The sequence below is a fragment of the Kogia breviceps genome, chromosome 15 (genome assembly GCF_026419965.1).
Source record: "Kogia breviceps isolate mKogBre1 chromosome 15, mKogBre1 haplotype 1, whole genome shotgun sequence".
NCBI classification, from domain to species: domain Eukaryota; kingdom Metazoa; phylum Chordata; class Mammalia; order Artiodactyla; family Physeteridae; genus Kogia; species Kogia breviceps.
In genome coordinates this window covers 10,465,205-10,483,798 of record NC_081324.1, presented here as the reverse complement: position 1 = coordinate 10,483,798, position 18,594 = coordinate 10,465,205, and the positions used below count along the sequence as shown (strand labels likewise).

Here is an 18,594-nt window from a genome sequence, read left to right as displayed (position 1 = left end):
TCACTTTTAGCTTCTCTCCCACTTCTAACTGCTTTTTTCCTCTTCACCCAGGTAGTCAGAAATAGTTTTAAAAATATTGCTCTAAATGATCGTAGTGCTTTTTGTAGAAAAGCCCTTGTTGTGGGCTATTTATGAAAGGTAATTAGCTCAAAATGCAGCCACTAAATTACAAAGCATCATATACTTTAATGAGTCACTGTAGGTATATGTAATAGTACACTATTTAGAGACATAGAACAGGAAAAAACAAGTCTTTCCGAAAGGGCTTTCAGAAATACGAAAAAATGTTTGAAGATTTCATTAATTTCTTGCTTTTGAAGCAACCATCCTTATAAATTTGTACAATGCTTTGAGGAGGATCTCATCTGGAGACTAGAAAGGACACTTCTGTCTTTTGGTCCCTATGCTTATCTTCTCCGTTTGAGACGTGAAACAGGTATGAGTGTATGTATTTGTACGTATGTGTATGTGTGTGTATATACGCACACACGTGTATACATGCTTATGTGTATGTTTCAGCGTTACACATCTAATCAGTTTGCTCTTGGCATACATATAGACATACAAATAAGTAAACTAGTTTCCTCTGAGACTCTGTATGTGGTGTTCTTAATCAGATAGCACTAACCTGACAAACACTGCTCTTTAGTTAGTGTTTTGTAGTTTGTAAGCCACTTTTTTTTTTTTCTTTTTTAATACATTATCTCATTTGAGTCTCACAGAACCTCTTTGAGGTTGGGGGAAACATAATCATTAGTTAGCGTCTATATGTGGAGGAACTAAAGCTGAAAGAAAGTTAGATACATCGCTAATAAGAAGAGGGATCAAACGTTCTGGTCACAGACACTGTCTATTTAGACTGATGCCAGACTTGGCCACTGGAATTCTTAGGGGCCACGTTAAGTGATCAACTAGATAATAATGATAATTGAATGCTTACTCTAGGATTCTGTCCCCAAACTCTTTAGTTTTATAATTTGTTTGGAATATGACAGAACTATTGAGAAAACAGATACAACCTGACGAGCTTGGATTCCTTCTGCATTCACAGTTGTATATATTCTCCAGTTCTCCTAATCCTTGTCTCCTTCTCTTTGGCCTTTATTTAAATTGATATATCTGGCTTTTAATTAAATGGCATTTGACCAAATAACCTTTTTCTGTTTAGTATGCTAATTTGTTTATATGGTACTTGGATACTGAGTTTTGAAAATTACATTAACTGTTTGTTTTGCAGTGGTGTATTAGCTATATGTCTTAAGTGCTCCTGAGGCTGACGTTCTGTGTGTTAAAAAAATGGCTCTTAGAAGCTCTAGCTGCATCCCACAGAGTACCAGAATGTCTGCTGCAGCCAGTCTTTTCTCAAGAGTGGTGGCAAAACATATGGAAGACATCTTAGAGAACTGGAAAAAAAAAAAAAAAGAAGCAGAAAAGGAAAAGGCAGGGTGTTCTGGTTTCTGTCCCCTGGAGGACTGAACTGATGTGCCCTCTGCGGCTCAAGAGGAAGTCAGTGTCTGTAGAGAACAAGTGTAAGGAATCAAATACCTCAACCTGGAAAAAGCTCTGGTGTTACCTCCTCAGAGAAGGTCATAGGTAAAAACAGTAGGCGGTATTTCACCCTAGGGCTGTGTGTCATTTATGTTTTAGTTTCCTCGCCTTCTATTAAAAAGCAAGCAAACAAACAAATACAATGCAGATGGGAGAATATGTGTTTCTTCTTCCTAAGGTGATAAGTATAGGAATAATACTGCATTCTAGAATAATACATTTTTCAGCCTTTTATCCCCTTACATGGTAGCGGAGTTGCACTGTAATCTTGTAGCTATGAGCCCTCTAGAGCTGCCGATAAGAGCATTTTTCACTATTTTCATTGTTAACCAGTTTCCAGAGGCCCTCTCATCCGTGCAGGCTGATTCTGTTTGGCCTGTGCCAAAACTCAGCTCTTTACTGATTTCCATAAAAAATTATACCTAGCATTTTGCAACATTAAAAAAAAATCGTGGGCTTCCCTGGTGGCGCAGTGGTTGAGAATCCGCCTGCCGATGCAGGAGACACGGGTTCGTGCCCCGGTCCGGGAAGATCCCACATGCCGCGGAGCAACTAAGCTCGTGAGCCGTGGCCGCTGAGCCTGCGCGTCCAGAGCCTGTGCTCCGCAACGGGAGAGGCCACAACAGTGAGAGGCCTGCGTACCGCAAAAAAAAAAAAAAATCGTTATTACATTTATGTGAAGTCATAGGGAGTGCCGTTCAGCACTGCACTGAACCAGTCCTCCTCTGAAGCTCTGTCCTTGGCTATCCCCCCTCGGAGACCCTGCTTGAAGCGTTTAATAGTTTTTCCTTTCCCCTTCTTCCATGAATCATCCAGCTTCTGATTTCTCTTTCTCTGTTATTTGTGCTGAGGGATTTAACAATTAGCCTTCAGAACTTGAGTGTTTGTAAGGAAGGGGTTGGGGTCTCATTTTCCATCCCACAACGTCTGAGACTTTTTTTTCCTTTATCAGTATGCATACGTATGAGAAATTACAGCGAATACACTTATTTCCATTTCATTACAAAACAGAAACAGTTTTCACTGCATTAAAAACTTGTATAACAGGCTTGGCACAGTTCAGCCTATAGATTGGCGCTCCAAGAATTAGATGAGGTTTTTCATTGGTGGTGGTAACTATAAACTACTCACAACATCTCATCACACTGTACTTGTCACCAGAGGAGACTGTCACTCAGTGTGATTGCAATGCAGACTTGATTTTGAAAGAATAAAAATAAAAATAAAAATAAGACCATCTTAAAAGATGTTCTGGAGAAAATGCATGCCGTGGCAGTACTAAACAAAATCCTGTCATTCATTGAAGCTGGTGTCATCATGTTTTCTTGAGTAACATGTGATGTTCAATGTTTCATGTGCTCTTTTCACGTTTACTTGACTTTCCTTGATTTTCATGTTAGATAAATGCAAAATGGGAATAATTTTGGTATGAAATGTGATGGATTTGATGTAGAAAGCCTTAGGCAATGTGTCTCGCTTTGCACAGCCTGTCGCATTCTAGGGCAGAAGGGGGTGTGTAGGAAGCCAATGGGAGAATGACAAGTAGGAAATAGGAGATAAGAACCAAAGAACAGCACATTCTAGCAATTTTAAGATGCGTTCCCCCCCTGCCACATTTCACTTTCAGAAATTGGGATGCCTCGTACAAATAGTGACATCTTAAAATGATAACATACAGGTTTCTTTTTCGTTTGTGGTAGAATATATGATTATGGTGCACTTTGCAGTCATTGATCAAGCTCATGCCATTGAAGACCTTGAATGCTGAGCTGATCTTTACTGTGGGAAGTTGTAGGAAGCCATCCATGATCGTGAGCTGGAGAGTGATGCAACTCTTGTGTTTCAGTGAGATGCTTGTGACAGTCCCCTGACACTCTGTGTTAGAAGAGGGGAGACCAGTCGAGAGTCTGTGAGCGTTTTTGGACAGTATGATTTGTTTTGCTATTAAATCATGTAAGAAGTAATGAAATCCCGATTCGGGGCAGAGATGGGTGGAGGTAGAGACAGAATGACAGGTGGTGGGCTATTGAGGCAGAACATTGTGAATTGACAGCTGTGTAGGGGCTCAAAGGACCAGGAGGCATGCGGGGGGAGGGGGGAGGGACTCAGAAGTTCAGTAGCTATAAGCTGACATTTTGCCTTACTAATGGTTGGGTGTTTCATATCGGGGAATGCAAGAATCTAAGACCTTTCGGGTCATTCATCTCTTACGGTGGGAGACAGGCTGGGGGCAGCATGGAACCGATGAGATTGGGTAGCATGCACTCTGTTGTTGGCAAGATGTAGATTCAAGTCTGACCTTTTTATGTAAGTTCAGACGGAGCACTTAATCCTGTTAAATAACACTTTCCTCGTGTATAAAATTAGGCCAATAATGCCCGCTACAGAAGTTTGTTAGGAGAGTTAAAGGCCCTTTTACCACAGCGTCTGGCACCTAATTACACTCACTAAATATTAGCTCTCACTATTAGCTATTTGAATAAGAGAGCTATAAAACAATATGTGAAGCAGGGTGGCTCAAAGTCAGGATTGCAAATGTAAAGCGAAGAAGTGCAAGGGTACAGAAAGGAATAGAGGAGCTACATTCTTGTTTTTTTTTTTTTTTTTTTTTTGCGATACGCGGGCCTCTCACTGTTGTGGCCTCTCCCGTGGCGGAGCACAGGCTCCGGACGCGCAGGCTCAGCGGCCATGGCTCACGGGCCCAGCCGCTCCGCGGCATGTGGGATCTTCCCGGACCGGGGCACGAACCCGTGTCTCCTGCATCGGCAGGCGGACTCTCAACCACTGCGCCACCAGGGAAGCCCGAGGAGCTACATTCTTTATCAAGAGTGATGGGATTTTGAGTTAGACTGGATCGGATCGCCAGCAGGAAAATTTTCTGCCATCACTTCATCATGGTTAAAGTGGTCCTGGTTCACATAGTATTGCAATCCGGAATCGGCTAGTGGCAGGGATTACTAATTCTTTTATATTTGACATGTAACCATACATGTTTATTCCAGTATGGACTTTTTTTTTTTTTTTTTTTTTTTAACCACAGATAATGTAAAAGAAGGGAGATTCAGCTGGCACTTTTCAATTTATTTTTATTTTTGGGGGGATCTGCAGCAAAGGAAGTTTCAGTTAATAGAAGCAAAATAGAAAATACCCACCCAAAATGATGCCCTCCAGGAATGTTTCCTTGTGTTAATATCCCTCAGTAACAGGCTTCTACCAGGAAATCACTGTCATCTCAGCACTGCTGCAAGGAGTTTGGGGTGGTTCAGATTGAAATAGAATAGCACATCTAAACCGTGTGTCTGTAATGCGATGGGATGAAGAGCAGAGGAAATGTATACCGTTGTAAATCTCAAAGGAGAGCAACGGGTTTTCTTAGCGTGTATATTTGTAAGCGACGCTAATTGAATTTGTGCCTAAGATATCAGATGTTATAAGTATCATTAATAACATTTTCTTTAAATTAAATACCCTTGTCCTGCCAGATGTGTTTAGGTAGCAGACTATTTTGCGGTACCCTTTAAAGTTACTTTATGTATGCTCTTGACATAGATTTTTTTTTTTTTTTTTTTTTTTTTTGCGGTACGCGGGCCCCTCACCGCTGCGGCCCCTCCCCCCGCGGAGCACAGGCTCCGGACGCACAGGCTCAGCGGCCACGGCTCACGGGCCCAGCCGCTCCGCAGCACGCGGGACCCCCCCAGACCGGGGCACGAACCCGTGTGTCCCCTGCATCGGCAGGCGGACTCCCAACCACTGCGCCACCAGGGAAGCCCCTTGACATAGATTTTTAAATCAAAAACTAATTACTTCTGTTGAATTATTTTAACCAAATTGTGAGCTGGTGTCAGGAGGAAGAAATTTTCGTCTATCCTTCTAGGTTCTTCTGGCTGGTCCAAGAATTAAATTGATATGAGACAGATTAACAGGGGAGAATCAAACAAAAGTTTAATAACACATATACATGGGAGAGACCCAGGAGGACTGAGACACTTGCCAAAATGGCTGAAACCCTCACCTTAACTACCATCTTCAGTTAAAGACAACAGAAGATGTTGGGGCTAGTGGTTTAGGACCTCCAAGGGGGAGGAAGTCTTTTCCATAAAAGCACACGTTTGGTAAACAAGTGTTTGCTGGGTCAGGCAGAGATAACGGGGTGCAGAGTGGCCTCTGGTCTCCAGGCCCTGCCTACTTTCGTCACCCCACACCCAGCTGATATCCTTTGCTGGATGTCTTTGGTTATAGCTCTATTCGGGGAACAGGCCCCTCCATCGAAATTCTTTTAGGCAGTCAGGGAGCAGGTCAGAGTTTCTTCCTGAAATTTTTCGGTCTTGTTTTCAGCTCAAAATAATCCACAGGCCAAAGAGACCTTTTTTTTTGCCGGGGGTGGGGGGGCAAGTTTTACTCCCCTACATTCCTATAGCTTTACTAACTTTATTACATTTCTTTATAGAAACTTTTATCTTTAGGGCTTTACACACTGAAATCCAGACTGTCGGCAGCAGGGAGGCAGGGTGTTGACACCTCTGTATTGCCTTGGGCGCTGAGAAGGCTCAGCGGGGACCTGGCTTTTCTGATTTATTTTTAAATGATAGTGTTCTTCAGAGAAGAGAAAACGTGTCTTAGTTCTTCTTAGGTCACCTGAGCCAAAAGATAGCCTTCCTATTTCTTATACCTGCTGTATGTTAGATGAGACACTTACATATCCCATAGAAGGTCCTGACATGGGAAACAGGTTTATTTTTCATTTAGGAAGCTTTCGTGTTTATTGCAGTTATGCCAGAGATTTTTTTAAGGCAAATTACTGCCTAAGCTCTGCAGACATGCTTACTTTCAGTTCTTTTTCTAGTTAATAAACCTATTTTCCTCTGCTTTTCAAAATGATATTATCAGTAAAATGGAAGACTATTTTCCTCAGCTCCTTCCGTACTCCTTTCTTCCTTTAGGTCTGTTGTCCTTACATTGGGTATATAATAGCGTGGCCTGGAGAGCTTTAATAATAATAATAATAATAATAATAAAAAAGCCTGTGCCCATGGACACATATTCTAACTGAACTATTCTGTAGTAGGTCTGGGCATCGCCTCGCCTGGGTGAACAGAGACACTTGCGTGGAGAACTTGAGGGGGTTCTATAAGGAGAAATGCGTTGAGATTTTTGGCTCCTGGGCTCAGTGAGTCAAGGCCATTTTGCTTCTTCCTCTTTCCACATGAAACACCCCACAGAGCATGCTCCCTACCCCTGTGACTGGTTCATTCACAGTGTGAAGTTTGTAAAAATCAAAGCATTTGGGAGCATGGGAAAAATAAAGAGTGTATCAGGTGTGGACTGAAAGAAACAAGCGGCATTCTGCCTGGGGTGATGTCTTTCATGAACGTTCCTGCCCTGAAGCTTCTTCCTCAGTGGCTTCGGCTTCTGGTCTCTACATACACATCTCTCACCCTCTTATGCCCCTGCAGGAGGAGGCGTGGTGTGCATGAGGACAGATGTCCTCGGAGAGCGAAGCTCTGCCTCTCTTTAGTCACTGAGTTAGTTACCTGCATCCAGGGAACAGACTCTGAGACAGGGATTTGCCTGTAGGGCATTTATTAGCGCGGTTCTCAGAATCAAGACTTGTGAGGGAGGGAGGGAAGTAGGGCTGGATAGAGGGAGGAGTTGAACTGCAGGGCAGTTGCCACCTAGAAGGGGGCTGACCTTTGAAGATCTGTGGAGCTGGGAAGGCTCTTCAAAGTTGTCCTGGATCAGGGGAGCAGGAGAAGTTTTAAATCGGCCAGTCATTGACTGTGGGATGCCCCCAGGAAAGAAATATTACCTTTGGCGAAGTGGCTCTCTTTGTTGTTTTTGCAATTTGCCAACTTTGTAAATATCGCCGAAGTGAGTGACAGTTTTTTAGGAAGAACTTAGCTGAGAAGCATCAGCACCTAGCACTCCCGGTGTTTCAGGGGGTCAGGGAGGAAGTTGACCCGGGCCGCTGCCATGACTTCCCCTAGAGGCCCCCCTTGCCCCACTCACATCCATTTGCTTCAGGTAATCAGTTCGGGGGGCAGCTCCAACAGAACATGTTTGACCTCTTTTCTCGGTGGGATTTACAAGAAGGTCCGGAGGATGAACTACAGCCCCTGGTGTTGTAGCCCATCTCCAGGTTACAGCCAGCACTCATCATTTTCCTCTCATCACCTAGCCTGCCTCGGGCGGAGTTTCTTTTGCACTTGTCCTTTGAACATCAGAATGGGGCCAGAGAGTACCAGGAGACGCCCAAGGGCCCCGATGCTAAGGCTGTTCTTCTTGCCTCCGTGGTGTAATGGAAGCCCGCCCGCTCCTGGTGATCAAGGTCAATTACACCTACCAGATGGCAGTGCTTCTCCTTGTGCATTGGTCCCTCGGTGCAGGGAGTCCAGAGACAAGGCAGAGGATACCATGAACTTGGAGGAATCTCCTCGCTCTTGGAATGGAAGCACATGTCTCCACGCAGGTCAGTAGGAGTGAAGATAACGTGGACATTCCCACCGTAACTCTGGTCCCTGGTCCTGTGTATTCTACCTGCCCCAGGAAGCTGTATGATATTAGAGGAGGCATCTCTCTCCAAATAGTGGGTGTTTTCCGACAGCAAGTGGTAAAGGGCTGAGAGCAGACCGACTCTAGCACTTCTAGCAGTTGAAGGGAGTGTTGCAGCCCTTGGGGTGAAGGGGGGTGGGTTGGGTGACCCACTGTGGATCCCCCTAGAGGGGAGTCTCCGGTGTGAGAATAACCTCTGAGGTTTGAGGTCATAAATATTTTCTTTCGACTGCCGCTTCCTTCGTTTGCTTTATATTTCCAATCTTTTTCTCATAAGCATGTGATAGATGAAAATGGTAATTTTTTGAGCAGACACGCATCGTTTCTGTGGGGAAAATATAGTAAACCAACACAGTGTCACGATTCTGTTGCTTATAGTTCTTGCATCACCTTAATGTTCTTTCTGCCTCTCTGCCTCTGACCAGTACTAACTTCATGTGAAATATAAGCAGAGCATTTTGTTTTTCTTCGTTTATCTTTCTGGTCCCAGAGGGATGCCTAGAACCTAAGAGCATCCCTGCATCTAGATAATATGAACTGGTTATGTACAGAAAATGCAGTTTACATTCATAATACCTTGTAATTTTGCATCATCAAAACATACTTCCACCTAATAGTCCACAAATCAGCTTCTCACTCTTCTTAGGTTTCCTGAAACATGAATTTTGTGAAAAATAAAATAGTTTGCTCCCCCCCATGGAAAATTGATATAATTTTAAAATGGTTTAAAATTTAAATATCGCTGTTGTTTAAAGTACCACATCCTATTTGGTGGACACGTAAATTATACACTGTGTACTTTTCTCCCTGTATCATTGGTAGTTAGGGGAGGGACAGTTCCCTTTTAAGTAAAATGTATAAATAAATCAAAACACAGAGAAAATGTTATCCAGTAATCTTATATAGAAGAAGTCATACATCCAAATGAATTAAAAGTGACTAACTATTATATTTTCAACCGTGACATTATTGACATAAGCAGGTTTGTGTGTGAGGGGTATTATCTGTTCGACCAAACATTTTCGATCTGGGATGCTGGTTGAAAATTTTGATTCCTGTTTCCAACTCAAAGAGATTCTGATTCAGTAGACTAAAGATAGAGCCCCTAAATTGGCATTTTTAACCAATGTCCCAGGTAATTCTGATGCAAGAGACCTACCTACTACAAAAAATAATAAGTACATTAGCCAAACAACAGGTTAAGATCAGTGAACTGTTCTGCAGTCTTTTAAAATTTTTTAATTTAGCAGATTACAGAATGTAGATTATAAAATATATTTATACTATGATGCCTCTTTTAATATATCACATGCAAAAATTATTCTGTATTATAAACTAGTGGATCCTGTGTGTTACTCACTCTGACTATGCATAGAAAGGAAGCTATTCCATCATTCAGTAAAGTTTCTTCCTGGACATCAAGCTCTGCCCTTCATTACTAGACTAATCCTACTAATTACTAGCCTTCTTGTCTCAACTTAAATATCTTTTATTTTAGAAGCACTTTTCTGGGCTTCCCTGGTGGCGCAGTGGTTGAGAGTCCGCCTGCCGATGCAGGGGACGCGGGTTCGTGCCCCGGTTCCGGGAAGATCCCACGTGCCGCAGAGAGGCTGGGCCCGTGAGCCATGGCCGCTGCGCCTGCGCGTCCGGAGCCTGTGCTCCGCAACGGGAGAGGCCACAACAGTGAGAGGCCCGCGTACGGCAAAACAAAACAAACAAAAATAAAAATAAAAAGGACTTTTCTGAACCCCTGAAGTTGGTTTGGTTTCCCTGTTATATGATTTCTTAGCCTTCTGTGGGTGCTTCTTTTGTGGTCATCAGAATTGCAGTTGTTTGTTCAACCTGGTGCTCTGACAGTTTGCCTCCGCAGATGGTCGCAGGAGCACGAGGACTATTTAGTTCAATGCCTTAGGCTTGCCTCTGCCACCCTGTCCTTTTCTGTCTCCCTCCATACACACCTGTACACCTGACATGTAGGATATACTCCGTACTTAATTTGAATAGATGCTTAACAGATGTCGAGTGTCTAGATGAAGACAGAAGCAGGCCTGGTTCAAACTTTATTTTACCAGGACCATCGAGTTTGGGCACCAAGAGTAATGCCAGTTGTATCCCTGTAGTCGAGGTCACAGCTGAAGTGGTACTTTCAACCTGGTACTTTTAATACCTGCCGAAGGGATACTTTTAACTTGTAACTTTAAAAAAGATGTCAGAAGGGATTAACTAGACAAACACTAAATACCCAGTGAAGAATATTTGAAACCAAGTTTACCAAATAGATATCACAACTTACAAATACATGTACATAGTTACTGGGAATTTAGAGTTAACTGTCAGCCCTCAAGATCTGACCTGTAAGTGAAAGTGTTGAATGGCCTCGGCATTGTCTGTTCTCCTCTTGGATGAGCTGCTCTTCTCTGTTCCCCATCCTAGTCTGTGTTATCTGTGACCTTCTGTGTTTCTCCATATCTTTGTCTACACTGGTCCATCAGGCCACATTGGATGTATATTATGCTTGTATCAGAATTGATAAGTTAGGGTAGAATATTCTTTTTTTTTATTAATTTTTTTTTTTTTTTTTTGCGGTACGTGGGCCTCTCACTGTTGTGGCCTCTCCCGTTGCGGAGCACAGGCTCCGGACGTGCAGGCTCAGAGGCCATGGCTCACGGGCCCAGCTGCTCCGCCACATGTGGGATCCTCCCGGACCGGGGCACGAACCCGTGTCCCCTACATCGGCAGGCGGACTCTCAACCACTGCGCCACCAGGGAAGCCCTTTTATTAATTTTTATTGGAGTATAGTTGCTTTACAGTGTTGTGTTAGTTTCTGCTGTACAGCACAGTGAATCGGTTTTATACATATGTGTGTGTGCGTATCTGCAGTCTTTTTTAGATTCCCATCCCATTTAGATCACCACAGAGTACTGAATAGAGTTCCCTGTGCTATACAGTAGGTTCTCATTATTTATCCATTCAATATATAGTAGTGTATGTATGTCAATCCCAATCTCCCAATTCATCTCACCCTCCCTTCCCCCTTGGTAACCATAAGTTTGTTTTCTCCATCTGTGACTCTATTTCTGCTTTGCAAATAAGTTCATCTGTACCATTTTTCTAGATTCCACATAAAAATGATATTATACGATATTTGTCTTTCTCTTTCTGACTTACTTCACTCTGTATGACGATCTCTAAGTCCATCCATGTCACTGCAGATGGCATTATTTTGTTCCTTTTTATGGCTGAGTAATATTCATTGTATATATGTACCACATCTTCTTTATCCATTCCTCTGTCGATGGACATTTAGGTTGCATCTATGTCGTGGATATTGTAAATACTGCTGCAATGAACATTGGGGTGCATGTGTCTTTTGATATTGTAAATAATGCTGCGGTGAACATCAGGGTTCATGCAACCTTTCAAATTTTGGTTTTCTCCAGATACGGTATATGCCCAGGAGTGGGATTGCTGGATCATATGGTAGTTCTATTTTTAGTTTTTCAAGGAACCTCCATACTGTTCTCCTTAGTGGCTGTATCAATTTACATTCCCACCAACAGTGCCAGAGGGTTCCCCTTTTCTCCACACCCTCTCCAGCATTTATTTTTTTGTAGGTTTTTTGATGATGGCCATTCTGACTGGTATGAGGTGAGACCTCATTGTAGTTTTGATTTGCATTTCTCTAATAATTAGTGATGTTGAGCAGCTTTTCATGTGCTTCTTGGCCATCTGTATGTCTTCTTCGGAGAAATGTCTATTTAGATCTTCCATGCATTTTTGATTGGGTTGGTTTTTTTTTTTTTTTTTTTTTTGATATTGAGCTGTGTGAGCTATTTGTATGTCTTGGAGATTAATCTGTTGTCAGTTTCTTTGTTTGCAAATAGAATATTCTCTTCTTAAATCAGATGAGTGTTGAAGTTTTCTCCCCCAAAAGTAGACTTCAAAATTATATTGCCATTGTTTTAACTGTTACTGTTTCTATTTTTGAATGCACAAGGCCATGCAGTGCAGAAGACTTCAGGAAATACTTTGCAACTACATGATGCTATTATCCTCTGCGACATATATGTGAATGCCTTCTGCAGAATGCCATGTGCAAAACATCTGTGCCCATCTTAAGGATGGCCTCTTCAGAATGCCCTGTGCCTCCATGGAGGCCAGTGTCTTCTAGTCTTCCTTGATATTAGGACAGGAAAAGAGTTTTAGACTGCCTACAGGCATTCAAAAGAGCTTTCACGAAGGGTTTTCTCCACTGACCCAGTTCTTCTCAACTGATCTGTGGTGAAGGACCAAGTTTTATATTGTTGCTGTTTGTGTGCAAGCTTCTTGGATTTTAAGAACTCAGGACATACTTCGTTTTGACCTCCTAATAATTTTTTTTTAAAGGGCTTCAAATGCTTGCCTTATTTATTTATTTATTTTTATTTTTGGCTGTGTTGGGTCTTCATTTTTGTGCGAGGGCTTTCTCTAGATGTGGCAAGCGGGGGCCACTCTTCATCGCGGTGCGCGGGCCTCTCACTATCACGGCCTCTCTTGAGGAGCACAGGCTCCAGGCGCGGAGGCTCAGTAGTTGTGGCTCACGGGCCTAGTTGCTCCGTGGCATGCGGGTTCTTCCCAGACCAGGGCTCGAACCCGTGTCCCCTGCATTAGCAGGCAGATCCTCAACCACTGCGCCACCAGGGAAGCCCCGACCTCCTAATAATTTTGCTGCTACATTAAAAATGAATTACTTAGATTAAAAAATTAAATTCCCCCCCTTTTTTTCATTATTATTATTGGGCTCAAGAGACATTAAATTACTCTGTAAAATGACTATGAAAGTTGCTAAGCCCTTCTTCTCAGTTTCCATACTCACCTTGACTTGGACTGATAGCACCCAGTCCCAGGACTGCCCTTTCCATGGCACCGCTCTGGCCTCCTGTGACATATATTTGCAGAAAAAGCAAAATTTTCTTCCTCCTGCAAAGAAAGCTGAAGCTTTCCAAGGGTTTGCTTTCTAACTGCTGCTGGTTTGCGACTTGGCGACTTGGCGTTTGGAAGGAAGTGAGCGAGGCAGTAGGTGGGAGCCATGAATCGGAGACATGATGTGCTCACGATTAAATTAGCCCACGAGGAGTTTTGATCAGTAAGAACTGGACTCCACACAGATTTTTTAAGTTGGTTGAAAGTTTTGGATGTGGCCTAGAGGTAGCAACGCGAGAGAGGACAAGATGAGTGCTGTGGAGCCTTCTTTAGGGAGTTGCACGTAGCTGTGTGGAATGGAAAATGCTTCTCTGAGCTCTCATCAGTCAGTCCCTGGTGAAAAAGACCTGTCTCTTCATGTGAAGCTCCGAGCAACCGTGCCTTAGACAGAAATATAGAACTTTTTCAAGCAAAAGCAAGATTTCCCCCACTAAGGAAGGGCAGGTACTTCCATTGTACAACTCTGTGTGGACTTACATATGGATAGAAAGTGACATTTTACAAAATACTTCCAAGTGCATTACTTCATTTTATCCTCACTTCAAGGTTCAAAGCTAGGTGGACATTTAGGATGCTGATCTATAACCAGGGATAAACTGGGATCTAAGTGCGATCAAGGCAGCAGGATAAGGAGCGGAGTGGAGATTCAGTAGCCATACTTCTGGTTCTTTTGCATGGACCTAGCGTCTGTACCGCTGCTACTCAGTATGTACTGAGACCCCAGAATGAATGTGTATTGCCATTGACTTAGCGTGAACTTTTCCTGAGGATAAAAATAACTGTAGTAGTCCCTCCTTTTAAAAATTTACTATTGGTTAAAAAAAAAGGAAAGAAATGAGATTTTCTTGGCAGTTTTAACCTTACCTAAATACTTCCTGAATTGTTTCCCTTTCCTTTATTATTCTGGTGTCATAATTAATGCCTATACTTCTTTTTTTTTTTTTTTGTGGTATGCGGGCCTCTCACTGCTGTGGCCTCTCCCGTTGCGGAGCACAGGCTCCGGACGCGCAGGCTCAGCGGCCATGGCTCACGGGCTTAGTTGCTCCGCGGCATGTGGGATCCTCCCGGACCGGGGCACGAACCCGTGACCCCTGCATCGGCAGGCGGACTCTCAACCGCTGCGCCACCAGGGAAGCCAATGCCTATACTTCTTAAACCACGCATCTTCCTCAAAGATGCTTCACAAGTAAATTGTGTTCCATTACCCTGGACCATAATGATAATTAGAAATTAGGAATACTTCAACCAGAAAAAAAAAAGTTACTCATACACTTGTTTGCATCTGTAATAGTTCTTCAGCAGCTTGATAATTACATGGTATCCAGTGACATGTGGAAAATATCTATTAAAAAGCATAATGAGAAAAGAAAACTTGCATGTAATGTGTATATTCAAGCAGTTTTATTTCTGCTAATTACTGTTTAAATCTGCCCTCTATACTTATGATTTTAACCTTGTACAAGTTTAGCAAAAGTAAAATGCATGAGTTCTAACAATCTGTAATATATTTTTAAACTTTAAAAAAATCAAGAATCTGTAATAAGTAAATCAGTGGTAGAAAATTTACCTTAGAAATCTTTTGCCTAATATTCAGTGTAAATCATCCTCAGATGGATTAACATGATGTTCAAAGGAACATATGCATATTTTTTGTTCAGCCCTGATTACTCTGTTTCTGTACACAAATGTAGTAGCAGTGTAAACCTTTATTTATATAATAATGCATTTTGCATTTTTCTTATTCAAATGTTTGTTACAGAAAAATTGAATATAACGCTAATTATTTCCATCGTATATATTCAGTGAGGATCACAGAGGCTTTTGTTTAGTTTTATATTTTTAGTGTCAAGACTTTCATGATAAACGTTATCTCTGTCCCAATAGTTTCATCTTATGTCTGTATTTGTTCGTTTTTTAATGAATAACTATTTAAAAAATTTTTTAACATCTTTATTGGAGTATAATTGCTTTACAAAGTACAATCCTGACATAGTAATTTATCTTTACGAATCACATCCTACTGCAATATCTCAAGTGGTTGTCACAAGCAAGTTACCGTGGGCATAGAAAACGAGGTATCTGAACTCCATCTCGGCAGTTCAGAGGATTGGGCAGGACAAACCAGAGATACAGGATGTTTTTGTGTTTAGTTGGTTTTCTTTTCACTTAATGCTATTAAAACTTAAAAGGATAGAAATTGAAATAAAACAGGCACTCCTGTTTTACATGTGGATTAAAAATTTACTAAATTTACTGCGACAAATTTTATATTGAAAATGTGGAATGTGGTGATTAAAAGAACCCAGCTCTTAAGGAGTTTATACGTTACAGACGGGATTGGGATTGGCTAGGAAAACAACTAAACCAGGTTTTCATTGTAAAGCAGAATTAAAAGCATTTTGTCATAGAAATTCAAACAACATGCCGTGTGGGAAAAATAGGATTGTTAAGGCTTCAGTAAGAGGGAACTTGGATTAAGCAGAGTTGGTTGTCAGTTGGTGGGTAAGATGATGGAGGACGTGTCTGGAAAAGATGGAGATGTTTGCTCTGCTCAGGCAGTGATAACTAGACCCACGTGCCTGGGACATAGAGGGCCCCCTGGGATGTGGTAGGAAAGAGAGACTGGGGAGATGGCACTTGGCCACATGGAGCCGAGTGCTTAGGGTTTGGAGTGAAACCCAGAGCCCATGGGGAACAATTATTTGATGAGGGGTGTGACACAATTCAGTGCATGTTTTAGGGAGATCATTTCTGACGTGCGCCATCACAGCCTCGAAGATGTGAGTTATTAAAAGTGGAAAATAACTGGGGAGTTTTGTGATAGCCCAAGTGAAAGATTTGAAGATTCCAAGTTAGGATGATTGTTCAGAGAGACTGGAGAATGGGTTGATACGTTAGAGGTAATGAGTGCGTATTCCTTCAAGCGGGGGATGATGGAGCCATAACAGGTTCCTAAACAGAAAATACTTTAGGTGTATGTGGAGTATGCTTTGCATCCTGGCCTGTGTAGGTTATAACTCAGTGCAGCAGTTTCATGTCTCTTACATTGTTACCGTACACAGTGCTAGCATAGTGACACTGGATTCGCGTAATACTTGGATCTCCTCCCTGCTTATTCTTTTGCCTTATCATGAGCTGGACTCAGCTAAGAGGGCTGTGCTCCTCACTCTTTGTGCTCATTTGCCAAAAAAAAAAAAAAAAAAAAATTATATGTTTCATGTAAATATTTACTTTGGAGTCACAACAAATATTTCAAAAAGGATTTAGGGACACAGTACAAGTGAGTTTTGTCTGATGATGAATCAAGATTTTTTTGTTATTGTTTAGATGAATTACAAGATCATGTTTACAAGGATATTGGCAAGTGAAATAGACATAACGACATGAATTCTACTCTGACCCAAATAGAGTGCGAATCTTTGATTTTTATTGTTTTTCATTTATTGCTTATTTGCTCACTTACCATATTGTGGGACCGCAGAATTTTTTTTTTCCTGGCCAGAGGTTTTCACTGTGGAGAGTCCTACTCTATTCCATAATCATCATTGACAAAGACTGTGCATGAGTGTATGTGTGCTTGTGTGTGTGTGCGTTTGGCGGGGATTAGGGTGGGGCTACATAGGCACCTGTCTTAACTTAAGGATGCCGTTCAGTCCTTCTACACTTGTAGCATTTTTCTTTTCTGAGCATGCTTTTTCAGCACAGAAGGATAGTAGTTTTTCCCAACAGCGTGGGTTTCACCCCACATATTAAGGTTAGTATCGTGGGCGTAGCCTCACAGATTCAGTGTCTGCATCATCTGATAATTATGTATCCATCTTAACATTCCAGAGTTGGTCCTCCACTTTCAACTGCAGATGCTTCCACTAACCTTGCAAGGACACCGAGTCGAGACTCACAGCAGTTTTACACTCGTGAATTTTGGCAGTGGTTACAAGCCTAGTGACGGTCCCAGCTGGGAGAAAAGTGTCAGTGATGGGGAGGGTGCTAGATTTCAGGGCTCCTGCAATAGACGTGTGGGTGTGTCTGTGTAGGTGGGGGGCGGGCAGTGATGGTGGTGGCAGTTAGAGGTAGAAGAGAAGAATTCTGATCCTTGAAGGAGCGGACAAACAAGCAGTATGAACCTTTTTTACCTTTAAGTTCTTACGCTGTCAGTAATGGAGAACAACTAACGATACCACATAACATTAGATACGGCATCAGAGCTCAGGCTAGAGATCAGTCAGGATTTTATGTGTATTCTGTATTGAAAGGAATGCATCCTCTCTCCCTTACCTGAATACCCCAGGAACACATGGTATCCCCACACTGTGAAGACAGCAGTCAGTTGATAGGAATTAGTTAAATGAATCATAAGGGCTGGTCCTATAAATGGGAGCCCCTGGTGATATTTAGAGAGATAGCAAACCTTTGATTAAAGACGCAACCTGTGTACAACTTCTGTATGTCTGTGGTCATCAAGGGCGAGGAGGGGTTGGGAGACTGACTGTGAGAAGTGTGTGTAGGGGGGGACTATTTGAGGTATTAGCTGCTTAAAAGCAACTTACTTTCACCTATCATCTGCATTTGTCTCTGGACTCAAGTTTTTGCTCTGTGTTGTTGAGTGTGGTTTATTGCTGTTCTGTAACGTCAAGAAAGGTCCCTCCTGGTACATCATAAAACGTGTTGATGGAAACCCCTGGAAGCACTGAGCGTCTTTGAGATTCGGAGAGTGATCAGGTGGGAGTGGTTGTCTGTACCCTTCTACCCTGAGTCCTCCTTTGTGGCAACTTTAATGTCCTCACCTCACAGGACACAGCTTCTCCCCCAGGGGCAGGATCCCCATTTTAGGGGATGGGCTTTCCACCAGCCTAATGGCTTTAATACTCCTAGCTCTGCCATGGGGAGCTGGCAGCATGACCAGCAAAGTACTTTCTCTGCCTCAGTTTCCTCATCTGTTAAAGGGATAATAAAGTCAGTCAGTGTGAGGGTGGAATGAGTTACTATGTAGAGAACATTCGCAGTAGTTCCTGGCACATAGGGAGAATTCAGGAATTCAAACTATAGTAATTCTTAGCTTGCTTCATCTTAAATTAGAGGGAGATATGTATGTAATAGTCAGCCTGAGAATTGACTTAAGAAAATTAAATAATTCATTGCATTTCAAGAATACAACTTCTCCGTATGCTGGATAATCATGCTGCAGAGTGATTGACTAGTTAATTCCACACTGAACAAAGCTAAAGTGAAACTTGTGCCAGAAATTAATTTTTTTTTGTATCATTTCGTCCTAACTGAAAACTGCAGAAACTAAAGGATAAATCAGGTAGGTATTCGAGTATTCCGAAGCCGAGTATAAACATAGCTGTTACAGTGCGATGGAGGAATGACTTAGAGGAATTCATGGTACAAAAGCAGTACCCTCAACAGCTAAGGATGGAAATGGACTGGGTGGGCATGCACTTGCCTAAGTTTCCCATATCTTACATTTTTTGAATCTTGTCTTTCAAAGAATGCAAACGTAGTTGTGCAGGGCAGTAAACAGCCTTGTTATT

The 18,594-nt window shown here is 42.3% G+C and overlaps 1 protein-coding gene across 1 annotated transcript in view; it reads left to right on the top strand.

Annotated features, from left to right (window-relative positions):
- CDH7 (cadherin 7) overlaps positions 1-18,594 on the top strand; it is a 124,009-nt gene that overhangs the window by 38,543 nt on the left and 66,872 nt on the right. The gene's annotated exons all lie outside the window — the stretch shown is intronic.